The sequence below is a fragment of the Marmota monax genome, unplaced genomic scaffold (assembly GCF_021218885.2).
Source record: "Marmota monax isolate L192 unplaced genomic scaffold, Marmota_monax_Labrador192_F-V1.1 WCK01_AAM20220418_F8-fsc00079, whole genome shotgun sequence".
Lineage (NCBI taxonomy): Eukaryota > Metazoa > Chordata > Mammalia > Rodentia > Sciuridae > Marmota > Marmota monax.
This window is the reverse complement of record NW_026694099.1, coordinates 8,839,452-8,858,936: the sequence shown is the minus strand read 5'-3', so window position 1 is coordinate 8,858,936 and position 19,485 is coordinate 8,839,452. Positions and strand designations below refer to the sequence as shown.

At 35.6% G+C, this 19,485-nt stretch overlaps 1 long non-coding RNA gene across 1 annotated transcript in view; it reads right to left on the bottom strand.

Annotated features, from left to right (window-relative positions):
• Nucleotides 1-18,824, bottom strand: part of LOC131424995 (uncharacterized) — a 36,668-nt gene extending 17,844 nt beyond the window's left edge. Inside the window, exon 1 of the long non-coding RNA XR_009228728.1 lies at nt 18,715-18,824. This is a non-coding gene — a long non-coding RNA (uncharacterized LOC131424995). The remainder of the gene's footprint in view (nt 1-18,714) is intronic.
• Nucleotides 18,825-19,485: the final 661 nt, after the last annotated feature.

Here is a 19,485-nt window from a genome sequence, read left to right as displayed (position 1 = left end):
TTTTACTTTATTGATTCACAATACACTTATTGAAATGTAATAAACTATTCATAAACTTGCAAACTCCAATTTTCTGAAAAGCTTCTCCAAGGAGATGTATATGTCTTGCCAAAAGATTGTATTACCTATTTTAAATCATTTTGATTGTATGTCTAGGTAAAATGCTGACTCACAGCCCTAGATTGCTATTTTATAGTCCAAGCAATTCTCTTTTAAAAACTTGATTGAGACACTTGTGGAGAATAGCAATTTCAAGTACACAAAGAGTTATTAAGCACAAGGTGATGTTCAGCTTTCCTTCATTTGCAGGGAGGCTACAACAAGAGGGAAAAGGCAAAAGAAAAGGCATATGAAAATAACTTCGCCTTGGCTCTCTGTAGCTCTTCTGACTCAAGGTGCTCAAAAACCTTCAATATGTTTCTTATTTTATCTTCAGGGTATATCTGTAATGAGGATAGCACTCCTCATTAAATAATGTTCCCAAGGTCACAAAATAGGGAGGAATAATTTCCTTCTTTTAATCTTTCTTGTAATGAAACTTGCTAAAGTTGAAATTGACCTTTGGGAAGGCTTATTGTCTCTCATTGTGGATTATTTAAGGAGTAGTCCATAAATTGGTTTATTTACTAAATTAAATGCAAGTAGGGTTGCATCTAATTTAGGAGCCTTCTGCATCTTTTTTGTTAAGATTTTAGAATGTTTCAAATAGGATACAATTCCTTTTTTAAAAGTTTTATCTGGTGGGGGGCTGGGGTTGTGGCTCAGCGGTAGAGCACTTACCTTGCATGTGCGAGACCCTGGGTTCGATCCTCAGCACCACATAAAAAAATAAAGGTGTTGTGTTTAACTACAACTAAAATAATAATGATAATAAAAGTTTTATCTGTCAATTTAGAAACCTCCTGGGTTTAATTATGAAAATATTGTGTAAAGACAATAGATGTGGCTTTAATATTTTGAATATACTCATAAATTAAAATGAAATACACTTTTACCACTCCTTAATTAGTTCACATTATAACAGAAAACATGCCATTTATAAATAATATCTACACTAATGACTTGTAAATTAGTAATTTGTTGATTCTATAATGAAGGAATTAAACATCAAATATCAAGATCAAATATCATAGAATTCTGTGCCACTTATTTTGGAGAATAAGAAATGTTGGTGTTATAAGAGAACAGTGTCATGTCAAATATTTACTATCTGTGATTAACTGCAGAGGACCTAATGTAACGAAATTTACATAATTAAAAAACTGTACGTGATTATGAAACTTCAGTGTATTTAGAAGTGTATTGTCTATTGATTCATTGAAATACAAGTTTCTGAAAGGGAAGAACTACTAGAAAAGTAACATTTTCATTCTGAAACCATACCTTGGTGATGACTTTTATATTTTATATTATATTTTATTTAGAGACAGGGTTTCGCTGAGTTACTTAGAGCCTTGCTAAATTGCTGAGGCTGGCCTTGAAATCTCAAGCCTCCTGCCTCAGTCTCCCAAACCACTGGGATTACAGGATTACTGGGGTGTGCCACCACGCCTAGTTTAAAATGTCTTTATGTTGATAGTCTCCCTATTAATTTTCCCTCCTATTGCTCCTATCTCTAACTCTTTTCTATAGACTGTCTCCAAGGAAGTGTTCTTAGAACATGTCTGTAATATTCTAATGCTTAGAAACTTTCATAACTCTTCTTTATCATGAGGACAAAGATTAAACTTCTAAGGTTGGTATCAAGGCTCCCAGTGCAATCACTCAGAACTATAGAAAACCAAAGTTAGAATCTTGAGAAATAACATTTAAAAAGGGCAAAGTATGAGAGGTGATTGGAGATTCTAGAGATATCAGAGAGGCCGAGAAAGAGCAAGAAAAATGCATTGTTAAGTAAAGGTATTTGCAGGGTGTAAACAGTGACAAGTTTTTTTGTTGTTATTTATTTTGGGAATAAAGGTTTTCAGCCATCTCAGTCCATAGGTGGCTGACTCCATTCTTTGGGACTCATGGCAGAAGGGTGTGACAAAGGGAAGCTGCACACACCATAATCAAGAAGCAGAGACTAAGCTCTGTTCACCAAATGTATACCTGAAAGGCATGCCTCCAGTGGCCCATCTCTTTCAACCACACTGTAGGCCCACCCTCAGTTAACATTTAGCTAATCCCTATCAGGGGATTAATTCACTGATTGGGTTAAAGCCCTCATAACCCAATCATTTCACCTCTGAATGTTCTTGCATTGTTTCACACATGAGTTTTGGGGAGACACCTCATATCCAAACCATAACACCCAGCAACTCAGGAGACTGAGGCAGGAAGATCATAAATTCAAAGCCACTTTGGCAACTTAACAAGACCATGTCTCAAAATAAAAAAGGGGGCTGAGGATGTAGCTCAGAGGTAAAGCACCCCTGGTGCTTTACTGGTTCAATCCCCAGTACTGCATGGTAAAGGATAGGAAGAATCTCAAGAGTCAAAAATGTGTCTAGTCAGTCACCAATCTCCCACCTCCCAGGCAGTTCTTGCATACACTCAATCCCAGAAACCACTGTTACTCATAATGAAGTCCAGACTTTTAAGACTAGTTTCAATGTTTTATAACCTGGCTATAGTTTAACTTTCTAATCTTTTCTCCTGCTATTCCTGTACAGAAATTTTCCAGTATGGCCCTAAGGATATTTGTCTTAGGTCTTACCCTTACCTAAATTGCCTTCTGAGGCTGTCCTCTAAGTCCATCATTATTCCATGTCTAGCTCAAGTCAATCTCTTTTGAAGGTAGAGATTACCTCTATCTCCCTTGGCATTATCGTTGTGCCAGTCTTGACAGTTGTAATGTGTTTTATGAGATTGAGTACTTTGATTTTAATTTTTTTTTGTATTTTCATATCTTAACTACAAGAGTACAAGTAATAATGCAGAGAAACCGAATAGTGGTAGATAGACTTAGTATAGTACAAACATTTTATCTCTCACAATACTTCTTTAATGCTCTGCCTATTGTATAGGCTGAGTAATTCTCAATATTCTCTGAATTAATATGGAGATACATCAGTGGCTAGAATACTCTTAATTTGAGTTAAGTTATACCAGCAGTTCATACATAGTTGTTAAGGAATAAGTTAGTTGTTAAGGAATAAGGAGAGGTTGGACGTGCAAGAACCAAGTTTAATTCAGCTACATCTTGTATTAATATACTAAATAGCACCAGAAAAGGTGAACGTAACGTACAATGAAGGATTTTTTAATTTCAGCACAAATATGGACATTGTTGCTTCGTTTTTATTTCTGTGTTATATCAAAATGGTCACCCTACATTTTCTAAAAGCTTATTGAATAATATCCTAAAAAAATATAGTACAACTGAATTTATATCAAAGATTTATATCTAAAAAAGGTGTTCAAAAAGCAAATCATTGTTATAGGCATGGAAAACTATTATTTAAGAAAGCTTGTATTTAAGTCTTCCATAAAATAAACTTCTTTTGAAACAAAAATGTCTCTATTTTGTTTATAATAATGAATTTTTGAATCTTTATTAACCCCCCCATATTTAATTATGAAATAAAACAGTTCCATGGGATGTGTTACAAATAGCCAACAATGACATAAGTATGACTCTAGTTTATACTGGACTTTTCCATATGAATGAATTCTTTGCACTGTATTAGCCAGTATTTTTCTCTAAAGCTTCATAAAATTTGACCTATGATCAGTTTTTTATCTGAATGCAAAAAGGATTTATGTAGAGAATATACCCACACCCTTTTTAATAGTATTTGAGAACCATTAACTATTGTTATATCATTTGTGTCTGGAAAAGTAATTGTGGATTTTTTTTTTTTTCCTAGAGGATATGGAGATTTTTCAGGAAATGTCTGAACATACTTGCAAAAAAAATACACTCCTTGGCTCCAACTTTGGGATATTGTTTACTTAAGCTTTGTACTGATATAAATAAACTAGGGCACACTTTTTTTTTTTCTATCTTGTTTGTACTGGGGTTTGAACCACCAAGCAACATTCCCATCACTTTCTATTTTATTTTGAATCAGGGACTCACTAAGTTGCTGAGGCTGACCTCAAAACATGAAATTCTCCTGCTAAGGTACATTTTCTATTCCTGGCATCTTTTGACTTACTTTGTAGTCCAATGTAAGTCTCTTTATGAGCAGATACGATCATCTTCAAGGTTTCTTTTGCTTGGTGCCTGGATTATTTTTTCTCCTGATAAAATTAGATAGTCCCTCTGGCCTTTATTTCATATATACACATATATATGTATATTTATATATACTCACCTTTGTAAACCCAGATGTTGAAAATGTTCTAAAACTTGCCTAATATTGCATTATGGTTAGTTGCTTTCCAGTTTAAGTTGTAGTCTTAGAACCTGCAGGCCCATAGTAGAGCTGGGAGCTGTGTAAAATAGTTTATGATATGACCTATAACCCCAAAGAACTTACTATCTAGTAGGGCACATGTAAGACAAATGTCTCAGGTAGTATGTGGTCTGTGGTATTTGGATGATGCCATCTATGAGATGTAGAATAGAATAGGGATGGAAGATCCTTGTTTTAAAAGGCATGGGAAAAAAAAAAAAAGCATGGCAATTCAAACTATCCTTCAGAGAATGGGGGAAATTTCTATAGGTACTAGGGATGTGGGAGGGCATTTCAAACTTTGGACTAACAAAGTGTCATTGAAGGCTTTTAAAGAGTGACATAATTAAAGGAGTTTTTACAAGTATTTACCTGGTAGTGTCATGGTATATAAGGATTATAGAAAAAGAATCTGGTAGCAGGAAGACAGGCTTTTTTTTTTAAATACCACATAAGTACTTTTTTTAATATTATTTTTTAGTTGTAGTTGGCAGAATACCTTTATTTATTTTTATGTGGTGCTGAGGATCGAACCTTGGGCCTCACAAATGCTAGGTGAGCACTCTACCACTGAGCCACAACCCCAACCCCAGAGAAGACAGCTTTTTTGAATAGTGCAAACATAAAGAGACTGGGGCTCCCTACTTCTCTACAACACACTGGTGAAAATAAACATAATTGGAGATACTGGTTAATGTCTTGAAGAAGAACATACTTCAGAGCAGCTAATTGGTTGGGGTGGAGCTAAAAACAAAGGAAGAATGAAAAATCACTCTGAAAATTCGTGTATGGGTTACTGGAGAAGATGGATTCAGATTGTAATATGTTTAGTTGTGTTGCATCTGAAAGTTTATTCAAGTAGAAATGTGAAGCTGATTTGAATCTTAATTATAAAAATTATAGGTGAAACTAAAACAAAATTTAATCATCTAATCTTCACTGCTTATCAGTATGTTTATAGAGATACACCAAAAAAAAAAAAAAAAAGCAGAGTTCTATCCTCATTAGACACTATAACATAACTGGGATATTGAAATAGTTAACTGGGAATACAAAGAAAGTAATTGTGCCAATAGGAAGGTTAAAAACAGCACTGTGGAGATGGAAGAGATTTCATCCCATTGGGAGAGCATTAACATTTCAGCAGAATTTTGAAAATTAAAATTTAGAGATGGTATAGCAAATAATAGAGAATTTGAGTTCCAACCAAATTGAGAGCAATCGGAAAAACGGAAAAAAAAATGCCAAAGGAAAGAATCAAACACATAATTGGAGGAATACAAGTAAATGGAAACACTGGAGTTTGTTTCAAGAACTGGAAAAATGGGTATAAACCCACAGAAAAGTTGAAAGCATTATAGAGACAACACCCAGATACCCACTATCTGGATCCTACAATTAGCATCTTGCTGTATTTGCTTTATTTGCTATATACCCACCTGTTCATTTCAAGAACAATGTTATTTTGTCAGGGTTTTAAATTTATTCCTCTTATTTCTTCTCATTTTGCACTTACAGTTTAGCTTCTCCTTTCAGAGGCCCAGGTTGTGTGTGAGCCTGCTGCATTTCACAAAAGTGCCTCTCTATACAGTGTGCCTTTCTGTCTTTAAAGAAAGGTCCCCAGTGAAGGGCAGGGCAGGCAGGTGGGACATCTGCCTGAAAATTCTATTAAACATATCCTTCTTGCTGACCTCAAATAGTTGTTGAGACATTCCTTTTATTGCAGGAGACTGTGAAACAAGTCATGGCAATCACGTGCTTCTTCCTCTTTTCCTTCCTCAAGGAAAAATTACCTGGAATATAGAACTTTTTCTTTTACAACCTTTAATTTCGTCTTTTAAAGCACCCAGTTCAAAGTTTTTTGTTGTTGTTTTTCAAAATAACTGTAGATACTTTGCAGGATTTGTGATTTTCTTTTGCTGTCAGAATCAAGGTGGTGTTTATTGACATGATTACTGTAGATTCAAAGTGTTTACACAGAAAACATGTTGGGGAAAATCTAATGAATCAAGGCCACATAAGATTTTTAAAACTAGATAATAAACTCAAAAGTGAATAAAAAAATAAAAAGGTCCCAAATGATGATCGATGGGGGAAATGGTTCTTCTGCTCTCTCAGTAAGGTCAGTGAATTGTCCCTGAGAAGTGTCTCCCTAAGAATAAAGAACCTGTCTAAGTGCATCCTTGATTTATCCAGCTTTCCAGTTATCTCTCAAAGTATGTTCTGAAGACTACCTGAATTCAAAATACTAGGAAAACATGTTAAAAGTACAAATTTCTACATCTCACTCCATATCTACTAAATTAAAATTTCTGAATTTCTGAAATCTATAATTTGTTTTTCTTTGGTTGGTTGGTTGGTTGGTTGTTTTGTTTGTTTGTTTGTTTGTTTGTTTTTTGTAGTGCTAAGGATAGAACCCAAGCCTCCACATAGGCAGGTACTCTACACTGAGCCATATCCCCCACCCCCAAAGTTAACAGACACTTTTCCCATCAGTGATTCCTACACAGACTAGCATGTGAGAAATGGTTTTATTAGTGGTGCTATCTCTGAACGAAGATCTAAGAGGTCTGTGTCTCTGGAGTCTCAGCTTTCTAGGCCCCATAAAAGGGAAGTAATAGTAGTTGATAAATTCCAAGATCCCTTTTCAGCTCTACCATTTTGTGGGACTGTAAAAACTGAATCTTTTATAATTAGAAGGAGTTGATTAAACTTTAATCAAATGAACTAAAAAATGTTTAGGTTTATATTTTTTTAAACTGCTATTGTTTCTTTTGATCCAACTAGTATGTGAATAATTCATACTATTTGCCGACCTAAAATAACGGCATACTTCTGATAGCCCACGTGTTTTCCTTTGGTTTTTAAAAAAGCTGACCAACAGAATGAGCTCCAGGCATTTCACATCACATTTTGCCATTTCATAGTTCCATGTTTCCTTGGTGATTTGGTGTTCACAGTCCTCCGGGCTCACTTTGAGCCTTTGCTACTCCACATTCTTTTTCCATTGTTAATAATATCCTTTTCTTCTTCTTCTTCTTCCTACAAAGAAGACTTATTTTCTCAGGGTTCTGAGCTGGCAGGGGTTACTGCAAATTTCAAAGCTGTTTATTAGGGAAAAAGAAAATATCTATAGTCTTTAAGCAAATATGTAAATTTTGTGCCCTCAGTCACCTTGGTAGTAGTTAGCTTTCTTTTCCCCATTATAAATACAGGCCTAATTTTAGTTTTAAGATGATTTCAGAATATTGTTTAAGATGCTACTCAGTGCTCTTGCCGTAAGCTCATAAATAATGAATATCCATATTTTCCACCAAGGTTTAAAATTTTTCCCCCATAGTGTTATGTAAATTTGCAATTTACTAAACTTTCCTAAAACTTTTATTGCCATATTCTAACTTACTGTGATATGATCAGAATGAAGTTTATCATATATTTATGTTTATTTTAAAACACATGTAAGACAATAGTAATACCATATTAATTCCTATATTTTCCTCCTCCCTTTTTTCTGATATTTTGTTTGGAGACAAGAAAGAGAAATCATGCAAGTGTTTCAAAACTAGTCTTTTATCCTCAATTTGATAAATATTTGAGATTATTACCTATCTTAATCAGATTCTTATTACCTAGTCTGTACAAAGCACTGGTAGGCATTAAAAGCAAACAGGTAATTAGACTTCAGTGCTTACGGTTAAGAAGCTTACAACAGTGATTCAACCTTACTTACATGATAATCAATAAGAAAAATATATATACTTTGGCTCTTCTAGCATCCTTTGGGAGATATACTCAGAATTCAAAAGGCATACTCTTTTCAATAAGAATTTATACAGAATGTACTGTATAGGAAGCACTTGGAAAAATAGAAGATAAAAAATAAGACATATTCCCTTCCTTTGGGGGCTCATACCTTTATATATTTTAGAAGTCAGTGAGATTGGGTCAAGAAATGTAGATTTGAGAATTAACTGCCCATATGTGGTAAAGTCACTAAGATTAATAATATGGCAGTTCCTCTAAAACTTAATAATTAAAACTATTAAATGATGCAGCAATCTCCTTTCTAGGTATATAGTAAAAAAAATTAAAATCTGAGTCTTAAAGAGATATTTGTGTCCTCATGTTCATAGTAACATTATTTCAACTGGCTCATACCTATAATCCCAGTCACTCAGGGACTAAGGCAGAAGAATCCTGACCAAGACCAGCCTAGGCAACATAGTGAGACCAGTTTATATATATAAAAAAAAAAAAAAAAGCATGTGCACATAACAACACTATTCACAATAACCAAGAGGTAGAAGCATCTCAAGTGTCCATTGAAGAATGAATGGATAAACAATGTGTGGTATATACATACAATGGAATATTATTCATACGTATAAAGGAAGAAAATCCTGTTACACACTACAACATGGATGAACCTTGAGGACATTATGCTAAGTGAAATAAGCCAGTCACAAAAAGGCAAATACCATGTGTCCTACTTACATGAAATATCTAAAGCAGTCAAATTCATTGAAAAAGTAGAATGATAGTTACCAGGACCTAGGTGTAGAGGAAAATAGTAATTGTTGTTTAATGGCTATAGAGTTTCAATTTGGCAAGATGAAAAAGTTCTGGAGATCTTTTTCACAAAATGTGGATCTATTTACCACTATTGGACTGTACACTTTTTTAAGAGTCACCAAAGTGGAAACAAAGTGTATAAAAGATGTCAATTAAGATACAGTAGGAAGGTAAATACTTAAGATTAAAAGACACCATCAAGGGGATGACAAGGGATGTGAAGAAAGGAGAAAATTAGAAGAAAATGATGTCCTGGAATCCAAAAGAAGGGAGAATTTCCATTGACATACGTTGTGGTGAATGATGTTAAAACCAAAAGAGAGATCAAATAACAAAGTACAATAAAAAGGCCTGGCTGGGGAGGCATAGTTTGGTAGAGCACTTACTTGCCTAGCAAACACAAGGTCCCGGGTTCAAACCCAACACCTGAGAAGGGAAAAAAAAAAGGCTTTGAAATTGACAGTTAAGTGATCACTATGAATATTATTGAGTGCAGGTTCCTTAAAATTACATAAGCCAAATATCTTCTTGAATACAGGGATACTCTAACACTAGCTACATTCTCAGCCCTTTTAATTTTTTCTTTATTTTGAGACAAGGTCTTGCTAAGTTTCCTAGGCTGCTCTGGAACTTGTGATCCTCCTGCATCAGCCTCAGAGTTGTTGAGAATACATGCATGCACCCCAAACTAAGCCAAATATCTTGAGAATTAAATGTGATGTTTAAAGTTAGTAACTGTAGACAATTCTTTCAGGAAATTAGGAATGAAGGGAAGAAAACAGAGGATTGTTAGCTTTTTTAGGAAGATAATATTAAGGGACTTTTTTTAAGATGCAGAAAAATCCAAGCATATGTTTAGAGGAAGAGGAAATAGAGAAGTTTAAGAAAGGAGAGGCAATAATTTATGGAGCAAAATCCCATATCAAAACAGTAAATAGTGAGGCATCATGGTACAGGCTTTGTAGTCTCAGTGACTTGGGAGTCTGAGGCGGGAGGATCATAAGACCAGCCTGGGAAATTTAGCAAGACCCTGTCTCAAAATAAAAATTAAAGAGAGCTGGGGATATAGCTCAGTTGTAGAGTGTCACTGGGTTCAATCCCCAATATCACAAAACCAAAGACAAAAACAAACAAAATAATCATAGATGAAGGGATGATTTTGGAAAACTGTGGGTGTCCCCTGAGATGAAAGGAAAAGATAGGTGAGTTTAGGATGAAACAGGAGCTCTGATAGACTTCAGACATCATGCCCTCTACTTTTGTTGTAAAACAAAAGAATCATCTGAGAAGGAGGAAGATAGTGTAGAGTAGTGGCTTGAGGAAAGTAGGGAATATTTGACAGAGCCAGTACGGACGGACTATGGGTATGTAGCCAACTAGCTGAGTCTGAGTCATAAATAATGCAGTAAATTGGAAAGCACAGTTATGCAATTTTCTTGACAGTCCAAGAGCAGATTGGAAAAGCAGATGGTTGTGTTGATCCACATTCAGGGACTGGCAGAAGAGACACAATGCACTGAGGTCACAGAGTGGAAGGAAGTGTGAATTCTAGTAAGAAAGTAGTTGAAACAACTGATCTCATAAACCAATCTGGAAAAGGAATAGAATCAGCTAGGAACTAACAGACTAAAGAGAAGAAGTGAAGAAGACTACTGCTTTTAAGAAGTCAGAAGGGAAAAGTTTAGAGAGAGTAAGAGTGGGAGAAGTCAAAGATTGAAGACTGGTCACAGTATGAGGTTAGAGCTATTTTAATTGATAAGATCTAGGGTGAGGCTGTGGAATTGAGTAGTTGTAGTGGAGAATGTCAAGGAATTCAACAGCCATGCTGCTGGAAAACTACTCCATTTGGACAATAAAGATAAATCAAAACAGAGAGAAATACCTATAACCCTGTGCTCAAATCTTTAAGCACTTAGTTAAACTGTGATATGAAAGAGAGAGAGCTGAGGATGAAGAGAGAGTAATGTTTCAAGAAGATGTGAACTTCTCTGGAGGAGTAAAGGAGAATCATGGTCTGAAAACCCTGATACAGAGACAGGGAACTGTCATCTCCATTTCCTGTCTCAAAATAGGCATGACCTTCACCCAAAGGGATCTGTATGGTCAGAGCAAGTCAGGTTTCCCTTATGGCAAAGAGATCAAAGGATTGTGAGAGAAAAGTTATCAGTATAGGAAAGTTTATTAACAGTAGAATGGTATTTCAGAAGAAGACATGAGATTAGTAGGAGAATCAGCAAGTTATTTGTGAGAAAGAAAAGAAAAAGTGACTTCAAGGACTTATATCATGAGATAAGCAGGGCATTAAAAAGTACACAAAATTAGCTGGGTGTGGTGACACATTCCTGTAGAACCAACAACTCAGGAGATTGAGGCAGGAGGATCACAAGTTCAAAGCCCATCTCAGCAATTTAGTGAGGCCCTAAGCAATTTGGTGAGACCCTGTCTCAGAATGAAAAATAAGAAGGACTGGGGATGTAGCTCATTGGAAAGTGCTCGTAGGTTTAACCCCTGGTTCAAAAATAAAAATAATATATATAAAGTCTCAGGGAGATGAGAAATAGAGTAAATGTGAATAGAGTTATAATGCTAATTTTAGGCTGAATCTTGTTTAGGAGAAAAAAAGTAAATGATGGTAATATAAATCAAATGAGACCCTTAATTTTGATTTCATGTTGTTTAGGAAAGGCAAAATGAAGAGGATCTGGAAGACATACGTAGTACTAGTATAGCCTTCCCTTTAAAGTTTTAGACTTCAGGCTAAAATATTTTCTTCTTGAGGAAACATTTGGGTATCTTCTGCATTTTTCTGATTATCTTCCCGAATTAGAAGTACATTGATTGCCTAATCTAGGACCAACATACATTCAGTTGCAGTTTATCCCACTATTCCAGCTTAGCTATCTATTATCTATCTTAATGTTTTTTTTTCTATTGACTTCCAAGCCATAAAATTCACCACTTTATATAATTCAATGGTTTTTCATCTATTCACAAGATTGAGCAATATTGTTGTATTGCACAATATTACAGTTAGATTGTGCATCAGCACTAATTCCAGAACATTTCATCATATAAAAAGAAACCCTGAAGCTGGGTGTGGTGGTGCATGCCTTGTAATCCCAGTGGCACTGGTGGCTTAGACAGGAGGATAGCAAGTTCAAGGCCAGCCCCAGCAACTTAGCCAGGCCCTACACAATTTAGCAAAATCCTGTCTCAAAATAAAAAGGGCCATGGACTGGGATTGTGGCTCAGTGTAGAGCGCTCACCTAGCACGTGTGAGGCACTGAGCTCAATTCTCAGCACTGCATATAAATAAAATAAAGGTCCATTGACAACTGAAAGTTTTTTAAAAAAAATAAATAAATAAAAAGGGCCAGGAATGTGTCTCAGAGGTTAAGAGGGCCTGGGTTCAAAAAAAAAGAAAAGATGAAACACTGTACCCATTAAAATTGTACCTCATTTTATCTCTACCTCAAGCCCCTGCAACCACATTCTACTTTTAATCTCTATTGATTTGATTATTCTGGACATTCCATATAAGTGGAATCATATAATACTTGGCCTTTATGTCTGGCTTCTTTCACTTAACATAATGTTTTCAAGGTTCATCCATTTTGTAGCATGTGTCAGAGTTATATTCTTAAATATTAAATAAATATTCCATTATATGGATACACCACATTTGTTCACCCATTCATTGGTCAATAGATAGTTGCATTGTTTCCATTTATTTTGGAATAGTGCTGCTATGAACTTTTTGTTTTGTTTTAATTGTTTATTTGTTCCTTTTAGTTATACATGAAAGTAGAATGTATTTTCATATATTATACATACATGGAGGATAACTTCCCATTCTTGTGATTGTACATGATGTGGAGTTAGAAAACAATCTGCTTTTATCTTATTTTATCGGTAAAGGGGGTTGAACTCAGGGGTGCTTAACCATTGAGCCACATCCCCAGCCCTTTTTTATATTTTATTTAGAGACAAGGTCTCATTGAGTTGCTTAGGGCTGCATTAAATTGCTGAGGCTGGCCTTGTTCGATCCTCCTGCCTCAGTCTCCCAAGCCGCTGGGATTCCAGGTGCATGCCACTATGCCCTGCTAAATTCCATGAACATTTGAGTGCAAGTTTTTATGTGGATATATGTTTTCATTTCTTTTGGGCACATACCAAAATGATAACTCTATATTTAACTTTTTGAGAAACTGCCGAACTCTTTTCCAAAGCAGCTACATCATTTTACATTCCCACTAATAGTGTATAAGAATTCCTATTCCTTACATCCTTACCAATACCTATTATTTTACATTTTTAAAAATTATTTTGGGGGCTGGGGTTGTAGCTTAGTGGTAGAGTACTTGCCTAGCATGTATGAGGCACTGGGTTCAATCCTCAGTACAACATACATATAAATAAATTAAATAAAGGTATTGTATCCATCTACAACTAACAAAATAATTTATTTTAATAATTTTAGTGTGAGGGTGTAGCTCAATGATAGAGTATGTGCTTAGCATTCCCAAGCCCCTGGGTTCCATTCCCAGCACTCCCCAAAAATTATCCTTAACCTACTGTTTGTGAAATGATATCTTCTTGTTGTTTTGCTATGCCTTTCATTAATGACTAACAGTATTGAGCACATTTTCATGTACTCATTGCCCAATTATATATTCTTGGAATAGGTTTATTCAAATATTTGCCAATTTTTAATTGGGATATTTGTCTTTTTATTGTTGTTATAAGAGTTCTTTCTATATTCTGGATTTTTAAAAAATATTTATTTTTTAGTTGCAGGTGAATACAATACCTTTACTTTATTTATCTCTGATGCTGAGGATCTCGAACCCAGGGCCTCACAGGTGATAGACGAGTGCTCCACCACTGAGCCACAACCCTAGCCCCTGGATACTCTTATCAGATAAATGATATGTAAATATTTTCTCACATTTTATGGGTTGTTTCATTATCTTGATATATCCTTTGAATCGCAATGTTTTTAATTTTGATAATGTCTGACATATACTTTTTCTTTAGTTTTTTTGGGCTTTAGATACCATGTCCAAAAACCTGGTTTATTTATAACTCCTCTTTACACAGTCAAAAATGTAACAGTAGTCAATACATTATCCTACTAATAAATCTCTACCACTAGCTTAAGGAAGCAGGGATAGTCAATTAGTGGACTCTGGGCAGGTGGATGAATAAATTCTGACTTGTTTTATCCTTAACTTATCATCAGATTCCTTTAAAAATAAGCCAAACTGCCAGTAATTTTAGTTGCCACCTTTTATATTTTTATATTATGCAACAAGTTTATGTTGAGCACCTACTATGTGTTAAGTACCTTTTCAAAGGAGTAAAAAGAAAAAAAAAGTACCAAGAAATTGCAAAGAGAAAACTTTTTTAAATGTTTTTATCTTTGTAAAAGCAATGTAACAGTTACACGCATTGGAAAGATTTTATAAAGCTCATGAATCTCATTGTTCAAATATAATTATTTCATTATTATTTATTCCCTTATAGTCTGTTCATAATTATACACATTTAATGTAATTCAGTTAGAATGACAGAGTTATATATTTTACTTTTTTAAAAATTAACATTTTATTATAAATAAGAGAATGTTTTCTTGATTTTGGTTTCATAGAGTATACAGAGAGGAAGCAAACAAAAGGAGAAAAAGTATAAGTCAATAAAATATTATTAAGATGAGCAAATATGGTCTATAAATGGATTTGTGCTCTGGTCTGTCAATCCTCCTAGGTTGGCAAATTGAGTTCAAGAGTATATAATTCTATTCCAAATTATTAGCATTTTTCTTTTTCTTCCTGATCTATGACTCAGACTCCACTGATTACCTTAATCATATTATATGGGTAATTTAATTTCTAGCTATTGTTCCTACTGGTCAGTTAAATAGTTGCATCTAGATAGGGTTCTCTCCTCTAAGTTTGTAGCTGAAGAAAAAGTTTGATGTATAAACTAAACTAATTTTTTACTAGAATCTGCTTCAAGAATAACGTGGCCCAAAGAAGTTAATAGATCTATATTCATAAACGCAACAACTGATAAGAATTTCCTTAGGCTTTTTTTATGCTACTGCATATAGTTTGTCTTCAAATAGACGATTCAGCATGAATACTATTTTTCAACTATGTAGTTTTGCCTAGTTCAATTTTTTGAGCTAGATGAATAATTCTAATTATGAATTTTATAGCAAATTGAGGCAGTGTTGTCTTGTGTATTATTCCAATGTATTTGGTTTTTAAGTGGATCATCATATTCAAATAAATCTCCTGCTGGTGAATACAATTTCTTTGGGGAATACCTTATGTGCTATTTGTAAAGAATGAAGCATCCCTATATGAAAACACAAACTTAGTTACCTGTCTAAAGGTAAACAGGTAACTTGCCTAAAGAACTTGCTTTAAAAATTAAGGGTTTATATAGTATTTAAATAGCATAACCTTCCTCCTCAGTTCTAGCTCTGGCTTGACCTATTCTACTCCTTGGGTTTTGACTGTGCCTGCTAATGTCATTAAATTTTGTTCCTTCACCTTGATAGATTAACTTTGTGATTAATTTGGCATAGGATGGTATGTCCTGTGGTTTCCATCAGGGACTTTGTGGCAGGGAAAAATTGACAAGCAGACCAAGGACTCTTGTAATTCCTTTCCGCCCTACTTTTATTGATTCCCTGCAGACACCTCCTTCCCCCTTCTTAAAGACTGCTCTGGATCCCATTATCCAAAGACTGTTCTCCCTGGCCGCAGCAGGTGTATTGCTGGCTGTTCCTCCCCATCTTGGCTGGAACATTCCTGTCTTGCTGCTCACCCTTTCAGGGTCACATCCTCTTTCAAGGTGAGAATTGTATTAAAGTGTAAGCCAAAGGAGATCTCCAGGGTCTTCTTTCCATCTCAGGTCACAGGAATTTAACATTGGCTTCTTGAAGTCTCTTCCTTGACTTTCTTATGAAAACCAGAGGATTAGTTCTAATCATGAGATTTTTAAGCCAGATATGAGGGGAAAGGGGAATCAGAGCAGACACAGAATCACTTTAAGTGCTCTTTACTCTTTGCCAATTATTTACTCACATGTAGGAGATAACTGGTGTTTCCCCCAGGTGTATTTATTATCATAATAACTTTCCCTTCCCTCAGGCCCTTGTGAGCAACATTATACCCAGAAACTGATATTTATATGGTAATGAAATAACTATGAATACAAAGTTGATATGCCACATTCATATTACTTGTGTGTTCACATATAATTGTTGAAATAATTCAAATAAATGAAAATAATTGTCACATAGAGATAACAGGATTGTTTTTGTTTCCTGAAGTTTTTAAAAATATTACATATTCATGCCTGTAATCCCAGCGGTTTGGGAGGCTGAGGCAGGAGGATTACAAATTCAAAGCCAACTTCAGCAACTTAGTGAGACCCTGTCTCAAAATAAAAATTAAAAAGGCCTGGGGAGCCTGGGATTGTGGCTCAGTGGTGGAGTGCTTGCCTAGCACACGTGAGGTACTGGGTTCCATTCTCAACACCACAGATAGATAAATGAATAAAAAAAAGGTCCATCAACAACTAAAAACAAATTTTAAAGGCTAGGGATATGGCTCAGTGGTTAAGTGCCCCTGGGTTCAATCCCTGGTACAAAAAAAAAAATTACATATTCAAACTGATGTCAGTATTTTAAAATAAATGTATAACTATATCCCTATAAAAGAGAGACATTACAAAGTGTCATCAGCTTAGTATACTTTATACAATTTTTAATACATGTATTAGGATAACATGGAAAAGTTATCCAACAAGGATTCAGATGGCCTGGCTTTAAAATCTAGTTTCTGGAATCTTGTTCCAAACATGAATAAATCACTTGGCTATTCTTGTCTTGGTTTCTATTTCTTCAGAATGATAGCTACACTATTTGCATTGAAGAGATTTTTTAAAAAGTAACAATAGAATATTTGAATTATAAAACTAGAGGAGATGTTAGAGACCACCTTAACACAAAATGCTTATGCTCCATTGGAGGAAAATACAGTCCAACAAGATTAAGCTTGCTTAAAAAGTATGACAGCAACTTTGGAACAAACAAAATCATAAAGATTATGCACGATGTGAAACACTGTACTTCTTGATGTGATCAGAGAATAAGGATTTAGAGAGGATATTAAGTGTCCTAGTCTGGTATATACATAGTTGCAGCCACTTCTTGTGTGAAGATAAATATGGTATATCTGCCTTTGTTCAGTATTCCTGCTTAAAAGCTACCAGCCCTAAATTTAACCACTTCCTCCGAGATGAAATGATCTGCCTGACTTACTTGCCATTGTGGGTCAAGATCTATGCCTCTATGCTTAAGTATTTCTTCAACTGAATATTTATAGTGATAATCTGCCTACTGAGGGAATTCTACTCATGGCCAAAAGTTCTCATTGGAAATTTAGTGCTGAAAGCTGTCACAGATTACAGCAAGCTCAGCAGTACATTGACAAATAATGCTTAATAGAACAAAAAGTGGAAAGTTAAATCACAAAGCGCTTGCGAATCTTTTGTTGGAGTGGAGTATCAGTTACATATCAGGCTTCAGACCACATTGAAATTGACAGAGTGGAACCTGTGCCCAACCCATGAGTTTGTGACATAAGCTTGCCACATATATACCCCATTGTCCATGGTACTTCTGTTAACTTTGAACAACCTGGCATGACTGGAGTGGATAATTAATAACCAGCTTCCAGAGCTGCATTTCCCAAAGTCTGCTCCCAGGAATAGTAGTTCTAAAAGACATTCATGTGCACTCCTTTAAAATCTACATATTTTACTGGTGCATAAGGACATATTTTACTAGTGACATGCCATAGTCCCAGGTATTCAGGAGGCTGAGGCAGGAGAATTACTTGAGCCCAGGAGTGTGGGGAAAGTCTGGGTAACATAGTTGGACTTTGTCTCTTAAAATATGCACGCGCGCGCGCGCGCACACACACACACACACACACACACACACACTTTCTTAACATTTGCATATATTATATTCCATTGTCAAATGAGTTTGGGAAAGACTACATTAAAAGTGCTCTACTACAGGGCTGGGGCTGTAGCTCAGCAGCGTTGTGCTTGCCTAGCATGCGTGAGGCACTGGGTTCCATCCTCAGCACCACATAAAAATAAACAAATAAGATAAAGGCATGCTGTCCATCTACAACTACAAGAATTTTTTTTAAAGTGGTAACAGCACATGATGATTCTCTAAGAAACGACTAAAATATTTTAATATATAGTGCTTCTCAAACTTAAGAATGCCTTTTTAAAGGAACTCCTATTAATCTCTTTAAGGGTAGAATCAAGAGAAAAACCCTAGTTCCATGAATACACTAGAATTCCATTGTTTGGATACTACCATTCTACCAACCATCACTGATTTTTTTTTTAGCATTTATTTTTAAGTTTTAGGTGGACACAATATCTTTATTTTTTTTTAATGTAGTGCAGAGGATCAAGCCCAGTGCCTCACGCATGCTAGACGAGTGCTCTACATCTGAGCCACAACCCCAGACCCTGATTTTTTTTTTAAATAGTACTGGGGATCAAACCTAAGGTCTTGTGCATGTTAGGCGAGTTCTCTACAACTGAGCTACATCCCCAGCCTCCAACACTGAATGTCTGTTGCGTCACACAATTAAACCAATCAGGGTCACTCCAAGTGAATTTGGGGACTAAATAAACACACAGACACAGAAATTACCTTTCCTTTGGGTTCAGTGACCGCTTCTCAGCAGCAGCTCACACAAAGGGGGCAGGGCAGGCAAGAAAGAGAGGAAGGAGCACGTGTTGAACCCTTTTATTGGAGAGAAGCCATTCAAATGAGGCAAGGGGTCAGGTTTCAGGGGGCTGAGTCTAGCTTCCTGATGTCTTGCAGTCAGCAGGATGACTGACATCTAGGAAGGCCACGCCCATCTCGTATGCTGTGTGGGGATCATAGGCAGAGCAACTGAAAAGTCGCTTACATTGTTCGCCCAAACAGAGGGGCAACAGGAGTTCAGTCCACCCTGTGCGCTCAATGCTCATAGTTCACACACACACACACACACACACACACACACACAGCCCATGGCTGGCTTGCCACATCAACATACTCATTGCTCAAAGCTAAGTGGTGCTCAGTTCCCATGTGGCAGCTCCCAACAATTGTCAGTCCTTGACACTGACATAATATTACAGATAATCTACTATTTTCAGTTATGCAAATATGTGCTGGTTGGAACCTAAAATCATTGTATCAGTTGTGTTTGAACAATAAATTAAAGCAGGATATCGCATAGCAAGTTAAATGAGTACTGGATTTATAATTTTCACACACACCAATAAATACCAACAGTTCTACTTCTGAGAATGCTTCGTTTATTGGTGGGGAAATTAATCTGTACAGAAAGCCAAGAAGATGCAGTATAACATTTTATAGTAATGAGTATAAAATAAATAGAAAATGTATAAAATTCTCCATTCCTACAATAAA